The sequence below is a fragment of the Lolium rigidum genome, chromosome 7 (genome assembly GCF_022539505.1).
Source record: "Lolium rigidum isolate FL_2022 chromosome 7, APGP_CSIRO_Lrig_0.1, whole genome shotgun sequence".
NCBI lineage: Eukaryota > Viridiplantae > Streptophyta > Magnoliopsida > Poales > Poaceae > Lolium > Lolium rigidum.
Window position 1 is genome coordinate 172,531,047 of NC_061514.1, and position 8,392 is coordinate 172,539,438.

General features: G+C 52.8%; 1 pseudogene; it reads right to left on the reverse strand.

Annotated features, from left to right (window-relative positions):
* Positions 1 to 1,775: 1,775 nt before the first annotated feature.
* Positions 1,776 to 2,958, reverse strand: LOC124672287 (annotated as a pseudogene).
* Positions 2,959 to 8,392: the final 5,434 nt, after the last annotated feature.

Sequence of the window (8,392 nt, forward strand, 5' to 3'; positions counted from 1 at the left end):
GTGCGCGGAGACGAAAGGCGAGGGGAGGCTGGGGTTAACAAGGCCTCCAGGTAGCTACCGGGAGCAGCGGCATTGAAAGAGGTGGGTGGGCGGGGCGTTAATGGCGTCGAGGGGGCGGGAGCGGGGGAAGGGGGAGGAGCCATGACGGGGGCGCAGGGCTCGATGGACGCGGCGACGTGAGAGCTGTCCATACCGCGAGGGGACGGAGCAGCGGACTGCCCGGTTGCAGGCGCGGGAGCAGCTAGGGTAGAGGTCTCGTCCGAGGTGACAGCGGCAGGTGGACATAACTCCGCACATTCAAATGTGCAGGGCGTGGGAAGCAGCGGCGGGCCACCACATCGACGACCGTCCACAGGACATTGGGCCCAGGGAGGACGCGGTTTCTTGGAGCGGCGCCGGCGGCGCTTGACAGGTGGGGCCCGAGCAGGGAGTCTATGCGCCGCGTCCATGGCCGTCTCGAGAGAGGCATGGAAACGCAGGGCAAACCTCCCCGTCTGCTCCCCTCCGACGGCGACAATGAAATCGGCGACGGCGGAGCAGGCAACGCGAAAACCGAAAACGGCGGGAGCTACCTGGGTGACCGGCAAGCGATTGGGCGGCGGGCAGAAGAAAAACGCGAGGAGAGACTCGACAGAGGAGGGCGAAAACCATGGAGATCGGGAGGGCGGAGTGGTCCAGACCTGCACACCCGCGGCGGCGCCGTCGGCGTCCGCGGGGCAGGCGGGGACGGGGCAGTGGAAGGAGGAGAGGACGTGGCTCTGGAAGGAAGTACCTGGGCCGACCCACACGGCACACGGATGCTGCGGCGAGATCACGGCGCCGCCGCCCCCGGCGGGGGAACCTTCCGGGTCGGAGCAGCCGCCGTCGGAGCGGGAGGAGGCTGGTGGAGGGGTTGGATGGGTAGGGGTCATCTGGCTGTGGCCGGCGGCCGCCGGAGCGGCGGCCGACGGGGGTTCTCCTGCGTCGCCTATCGCGTCGCCCCTATCGCGTCGAGTCCTTGGCTGGCTCCAATTTCAGAGCTTTAAAACAAGATAGAATTACATTTCACAGATGGTGAATAATTTGTTGCTAGTATAATCTGGAAAAAGTTCAGAGAGCTGAGACTACCCCCTCGTGTTGCGGCAGGAGGAGGCAGCTGCAGGGCGACGGTGCACACCACAACGTCGACATCTCTCCAAGATTCTGGGAACCTCTAGGGCCGCTCTAATGGCGCTGCCACCCCTGTGCAGCCGTGCTGGCCAAGACGCCGTTTGAGAGGTGCACTGCATCCGACACGTCCCACCAGCTTCTGCTCCCGTCACAGGACCAGACACTCGCAGCTTCGTCACCGTGCTCGGCAGCTACTGCCAGTTCCATCTCCTCTGCCTGCCTCGGCCCTGTTCTCGACCGCGGCCACCCGCCTGTCGCCTTCAATCACGAAAGCCTCGACGGAGGGTGATTCCAATCGCCGCCGTCTCTGCTCAAGCCGTACGAAAAGGAGGGCCTACGCGGGCGCGAGTTGGCGGCGGCCAGAACCCTAGTCCGGAGGGGAGGTCGTCGCTGCTCAAGCCAGACGAAGAGGATGCCAGCGGCGGCGGCGGCCGCAACCCTAGCTCGGTGGGGAAACGAGAACGGGAGCGTGTCGGGTAGAACGAGTCTGGCTGGTATAAATTTTGATCTACCTAAAATGCCCTCTTGACGGTACACTGGGGGTTCTATGTCAGCGGTGCACCCATATACTGCTCGGGAATCAGCCAGCCCAGGCCAGCGGTATAGGTTGATCTGCACGGTTAGATCTAGCGATTGGAGGGTGTATATTCATCGCCGGGTATGGTAAAAGAGCTCTCCAACCACGTCACCAAGGTGGCTTGGCCGAAACCAAAGTCAGTGTCGAGACGAAATGACGCCAGCGACGAGACGCTCAGAACCGGGCTGCCCACCCCGACAGTCGCCGTCTCGACGTACTTCGCCGCACCCTTGTGCTCCTCCACCCAGTCCACCAGCTCCTGGAAGTGCTCGTCGTTAACTGCCGACTTGATTGATTCACGCACGCACCATCGACGCGACTCCCGGGAGCGGCAACCGCCTGATCCCTTCCATGCTCGCCTCCGCCACCGCATACGTTATGACGTTGCCGACGTAGTTTTGCATCGCCGCCGGGGCGGTGGTGGTGAGACGTCGGCGCCGGCGCCCGTCAACCCACCAGCCCATGCGGCATTTCTCGTCGGATGAGCCCACCACGGCGGCGAACACCTTCCACATGTACGCACATACCGCTTCCAGAAGGGTTGCGCGGCCGCCCGCCTGGGCGCGAAGCATGGCGAGGTCCTGCTCCTCGACGTAGTAGGTGCGCCCAACCTTGGAGGTACTAGCCGTCAGGGCGTTGACAAGACGCTCACGCTCCAGTGGCATGAACAACTTCCCCACCGAACTGCTGTATGTCGGCGGTGCGCGAGGGCGGAACACCGATCGGTCGAGGTTCGGCGCGGCGGCGATCGTCCCGGACCGCGCGAGCTCGGACCACGCGTTCGCGATCATTGACAGCGCACACCCGTCCACGGCTAAGTGGTGGCTGCCCCACGCCACGGCGAACCCGCCGCAGGCGAAAGACACCAGCTGCAACGACAGCACGACGTCAGCGCCGTATTGAACGGGGACGCCTATCCTCAACAGGGACGGGTCCAGGTCACCGTAGTCCAGGCTCCCCAGCGCCACAGCGACCTCGCCCACCATGAGCTCCGCTCCTTGGTTGTCGCAGTGCAACTCCGGGAGCCCCGAGCGCGGGTCAGCCACGATGCGGCCAGCGAGGGGGAAGAAGTGGTCGAGCAGGAATGGCAGATTGGCCTCAAAGGAGGCCACAACCTCGTGGAAGCCGCAGCCGCCGCCGGCGGTCGAGGGGTAGGCGCAGAACAGCACGATGGGTAAGCCCTGGCGGAGCAGGTCGAGGTTGGAGACGGCTACAATGGTGCTGGGCTGCATCACAGAGGTCCTTTTCTCGTGACACGGACTCGCGCTGCCATTTTTCCCTACTGCAAACTACGATCTGGCCTGCTTGAGTCTAATAAATATGTGTACAAGCGTAGCCAACACCCGATTGTTTTTTCAAACAATTAATGGCCTTGGATATAATTAATTTATCTTCAAGCGGTTCGCGGTACAAGTTGACCTTGAAACTTGCAAGTCGCCGTAGAATCTTCTGTGTAGTACTCTCTTCTTCTCAAACTAGGATGCCTATAATTCTCAAACTAGAATCTTCTGTGTAGTACTCTCTTCTGTGTAGTAGTTAAAGTTAAACTTTTAAGTTTGAGCAACTATATATAAAATATTAACATCTACAATTTTAAATGCACATAATATGAAAATATATTTCGTGATAGTTTTAAAAAAATCAGATAATAAATGTTGACATCTTTTTCTTTATAGTTTGTCAAACTTTGATAAGTTTAAGTTTATCAAAATATTATAGGTATTCTATTTTTGGATGGAGCGGTACTCCCACTACCTCTATCTTAAAACATGTTGTATATAATATTTAAATAAGTTGAATTTTGTAATGTTTAAGTAAATAAATAAAAATATCAACATCTGCAATATAAAATATACTCCCTCCGTCCCGTTTTATTTAACTTGACCATAATTTTGCAAAAAAAACCCTCCTCGATCCGGATCTCACGCGAACAGTTACAACATAAGTACGAGACATGGCTGAATTCTCCTCGTCTGGATCCCACGCGACCACGGCGGCGGCCACGCATCCGTACCCGCGCCGCCTCTATGGCGCCTTCGTCGCCAGGGACTCGCTCACCCTGTTTAACGCCTACCCCGCCACCCCTCCCCCACCGCCACCACAGTCGCCGCAGAGCTCCGGCAGCGGCGACGGCAAGATCCGCCCGGCGGTGCTCTTCATCATCGTCATCCTCGCGGTGGTCTTCTTCATCTCGGGCCTGCTCCACCTCCTGGTGCGCCTGCTCATCAAGAAGCAGCAGCACGGGCGCCACTCCACCTCCACCGCAGCGGGGCGCCACGGGCCCGGCGGTGACGTGGCGGACGCGGCGGTGCAACGCCAGCTGCAGCAGCTGTTCCACCTGCACGCCTCCGTTTCCCTCGATCGATCCCAGCTGGATCCATGGATCGATTGGCGAGCTGGTGGAATGGATCTCACGGACAGTAGATTTTAGGGAGTCTGTTTTAAAATTTGAAACTGTATAGGACGGAAATGTAAAAATTAATTTCTCAAGCGTTTTTTCTCCCCCAAGTTAATTAAAACGGGACGGAGGGAGTATATTACAAGAAGAACCATGAAATACATTTTCATGATGCATACATTAGATATTCCAAGAATTAATATGTTAATTTATTTTTGTACATGGTCAAACTCTATAAGGTTTAACTTTGAGCAAAAAAAAGGACAATATATTTTAGGACAGATGGATTACAAAACTTTGTCACGGAAAACCTTGGATGACGGAATACACATGTGTACTCGTTGCAGGGAGCGGTGTTTTGGAACATGGGTGCATATGCTCCCTATATTTTGAAATGCATCTTACATACATTCTAAATTTCAAAAAAATTGAAACTAAAAGTTCGCACGTACATCTTCACGTGCTACATGCTCACAAAGTCGTTTCATAAAAAATCAACTTATCATGTGACGTGTGCAAAAAAGACAAAATTCAGTGCTAAAAATAATGCTTTTCACAACATAAACTTTCTCTTTTTTATATAGATCACACAAAATGTTAGTTTTTCGTGAAACTTGACGAACGCACATATATTATGGAGATGTACATGTAGAATTTTTTGTCCAAATTTTTCGACATTTCGAAATATGGTTTTTTGGTAGAGGGAGCATACGCACCCGGGAGCCGAATTGAATTTCCGCTCGTTGCATAAGAATAGTCATAGTGGGTAGTAACATTGAGTAGCATGCACATGTTACTAATCTATGTTACTACATTTATAGTGATTATTAATATCAAGTAGTACCATATATAGCAGAAAATCAATTCGACACATGGGAGCATATGCTCCTGCTACCGGAAAAACATTTTGAAATGTTCAAAAAATTCGTACAAAAAATTTCTCGCTTACGTATCAACATGTTACTTGCACACATCAAGTCTTGCGAAAAACCGACATTTTTTGTGACTTGTGTGAAAAAGATAAACAAAACGTCTCGTACACAACTTTTTCTTACAGAAAAGTTTGTCTTTTTTACAAATGACACTCAAAATGTCGATTTTCTGTGGAACCACTTTTTGAATGTGTAGAATTTCGAGATATATCTACAAAATTTTATGTTCAAATTTTTCAACATTTTAAAAGTGCATTTAAAATGAAGTTTAAAAACCGGGAGCATATGCTCCCGGGTGCCAAAACGCCACTCCCCATATATAGCTTTATTAATTAGCTTGTGGACTCATTTTATTTTGTAATATAGTATATCCTGTATTATCATGGTCAAATTTACAATCTATGGATGTTTAGTGATTTATTCGGGACTAACGTCACAATCATCTAACTTAATGCTTTGGTCTGTATTCATTTACTTAATACCTGTTGTTACTCGTGGCTGTGGGAACAGTGGTCGGATCAAGAGTTTTTTGTCACCTCTGGCTTTAGGGCATCTCCAACGGGGCGATGCATTTCGGACGCCGAAAATGTCCGGGCGCGTCCGTTTGCGTCGGCCCAAATGGTCGAAATTGACCGCACGTTCTTTTCCGTCGGGGGGTGGCTCCAACGGCATGGCACATTTATTTTTGATTTTGCATTTTTTTAACATGAAAGCATAATTTACATAGTAAAAGAAAGGAAAATAAAAACCCTAAAACGCCTGCGCCTACTGGTTCTCATCGTAGCTATCGATCACGACGAGCTCTGGTACCACCCACGGCCAGTTGGGAAGCGGCGGAACATACGGCGGTGCCGCCGACGGTGTTGGAGGTGAAGCAGCCCAATCCGGCGGAGGAGGTTGAGCAGCCCACGTTGGTGGTGGAGGTGGAGGCCCCCACGGGTTGCACGGCGGAGGTGGAGGCGGCGGTTGAACCGGTTGCGTGGCGGAGTCCTGGAGCGCCAGTCGTAGGGCCTCTTCCTCCGGGAGGCCCGGCAGCATATGCCGGTGGGGTACCGGGACAGCGGCGGCTGCACCGGTCGGTCCACCTCCGAGACGAGGATGCCGAGCCTCGCGATCTCGTCATCCGTCATGTTGTCCGGGTACTCAAACTTCCGGCCCTCCTCCATGGCCAACTCGATGTAGTCGTCGTTGTCGTACTTGGCCTCCTCGTTGTGGTAGGCTAGCGCCTCGCTATAGTCCTCGTCATCATCGCCCTCCTGGTTATCGTCATTGTCGTCGTCCTGTGCAGGCGTCGGCGCCTGCCGTATTCGACGACGAGGCACCGGTGGACGGTCAAAGGGGACATCCCTGTCGCCGCCGAGGAATCCCGCCCTCCTCCTCGGATCCTTCCCGGTATCGCGAAAGGTGCGCCAGGTGTCGAAGTCGATGGCGTAGGCGGGATCGGCGCGGAGGTCCGGCGGAAGGTACCACCGCCTGCGCCGGATCTCGGCGCTCCTATATGGCTCGCGCGCAGGCAAATGCAGGACGGGCACCCGGAGGTAGCTCAGTGATACATTGCAAACGTATCTATAATTTTTGATGCTCCATGCTTTTTTTTACACCAATTGCTATATGTTTTGTTTACACTTCATGGCACTTTTATGCATTTTCCGGACCTAACCTATTGACAAGATGCCACAGTGCCAGTTCCCGTATTTCTGTTGTTTTGTATTTCATAAAAGTTGTACATACAGGAAATATTCTCGGAATTGGACGAAACAAAAGCTAAAGTTCCTATTTTTTCCGGAGCAAAGACGGAGTCCAGAGAAGAGACGGAGGAGGGCCACAGGGTGGCCAAACCATGCCTAGGCGCGGCCTGGCCGTTGCCCGCGCCTATGGGTGGTCTGGGGCCACCAGGCCTCGACCATACTCGCCCTTCCGCCTATGTAAAGCCCCCGATGCAAAAACCCTAAATCAATCGGCCTCCATCCACGAAAAGTTCTGTAGCTCCTCCGCCATCGAAGACAAGATCCGGGGGACAGAAGTCTCTGTTCCGGCACCCTGTCGGGACGGGGAATTGCCCCCAGAGCCATCTCCATCGACTCCACCGCCATCTACGTCGCCTTTGCTGACTCCCATGATGAGGAGGGCGTAATTTGCCCCCGGGGCTTAGGGCTCTACCGGTGGCTGATACGTCTCCAACGTATCTATAATTTCTGATGTTCCATGCTTGTTTTATGACAATACCTACATGTTTTGTTCACACTTTATATCGTTTTTGATGCATTTTCCGGAACTAACCTATTGACAAGATGCCGAAGTGCCAGTTCCTGTTTTCTGCTGTTTTTGGTTTCAGAAATCCTAGTAAGGAAATATTCTCGGAATTGGACGAAATCAACGCCCAGAATCTTATTTTTCCACGAAGCTTCCAGAACACCGGAGAGAGACCAGAGGGGAGCCAGTGGGGCCCCACACGCCAGGGCGGCGCGGCCAAGGGGTGGGGCGCGCCCCCCTATTGTGTGGCCCCACCAGGGCCCCTCCGAGGCTGCCCTTCCGCCTACTTAAGGTCTCCGTCGCGAAAACCCTACACGGATAAGCCACGATACGAGAAAAGTTCCAGAGCCGCCGCCATCGCGAAGCCAAGATTCGGGGGACATAAGTCTCTGTTCCGGCACGCCGCCGGGACGGGGAAGTGCCCCCGGAAGGCATCTCCATCGACACCACCGCCATCTCCATCGCCGCTGCTGTCTCCTATGATGAGGAGGGAGTAGTTCTCCCCCGAGGCTAAGGGCTGTACCGGTAGCTATGTGGTTAATCTCTCTCCCATGTACTTCAATACAATGATCTCATGAGTTGCTTTGCATGATTGAGATCCATATGATGAGCTTTGTAATCTAGATGTCGTTATGCTATTCAAGTGGATTTTACTTATGTGATCTCCGGAGACTCCTTGTCCCACGTGTGTAAAGGTGACGAGTGTGTGCACCGTGTGGGTCTCTTAGGCTATATTTCACAGAATACTTATTCACTGAGTTATGATTTGAGTTGGATGTCTCTATGAAATTGTGGTGTGTTAGTACCTCCTATGAATGCTCACAGTGACAGCGTGGGGTGTTTATTAGTACTTGGGAATACATCTTTAAGGTTTGCCTACATGATGAATTAGTGTTTGTTATCTTGCCAAAGAGTAATTCAGAATCGCATAGTGAAGTGCTTATTTATATTCCTTTATGATTGCAATGTTGAGAGTGTCCACTAGTGAAAGTATGATCCCTAGGCCTTGTTTCTAAGCATTGAAACACCGTTTCCATCAAGTTCTGTTGCATGTTTACTCGCTGCCATATTTTATTCAGATTG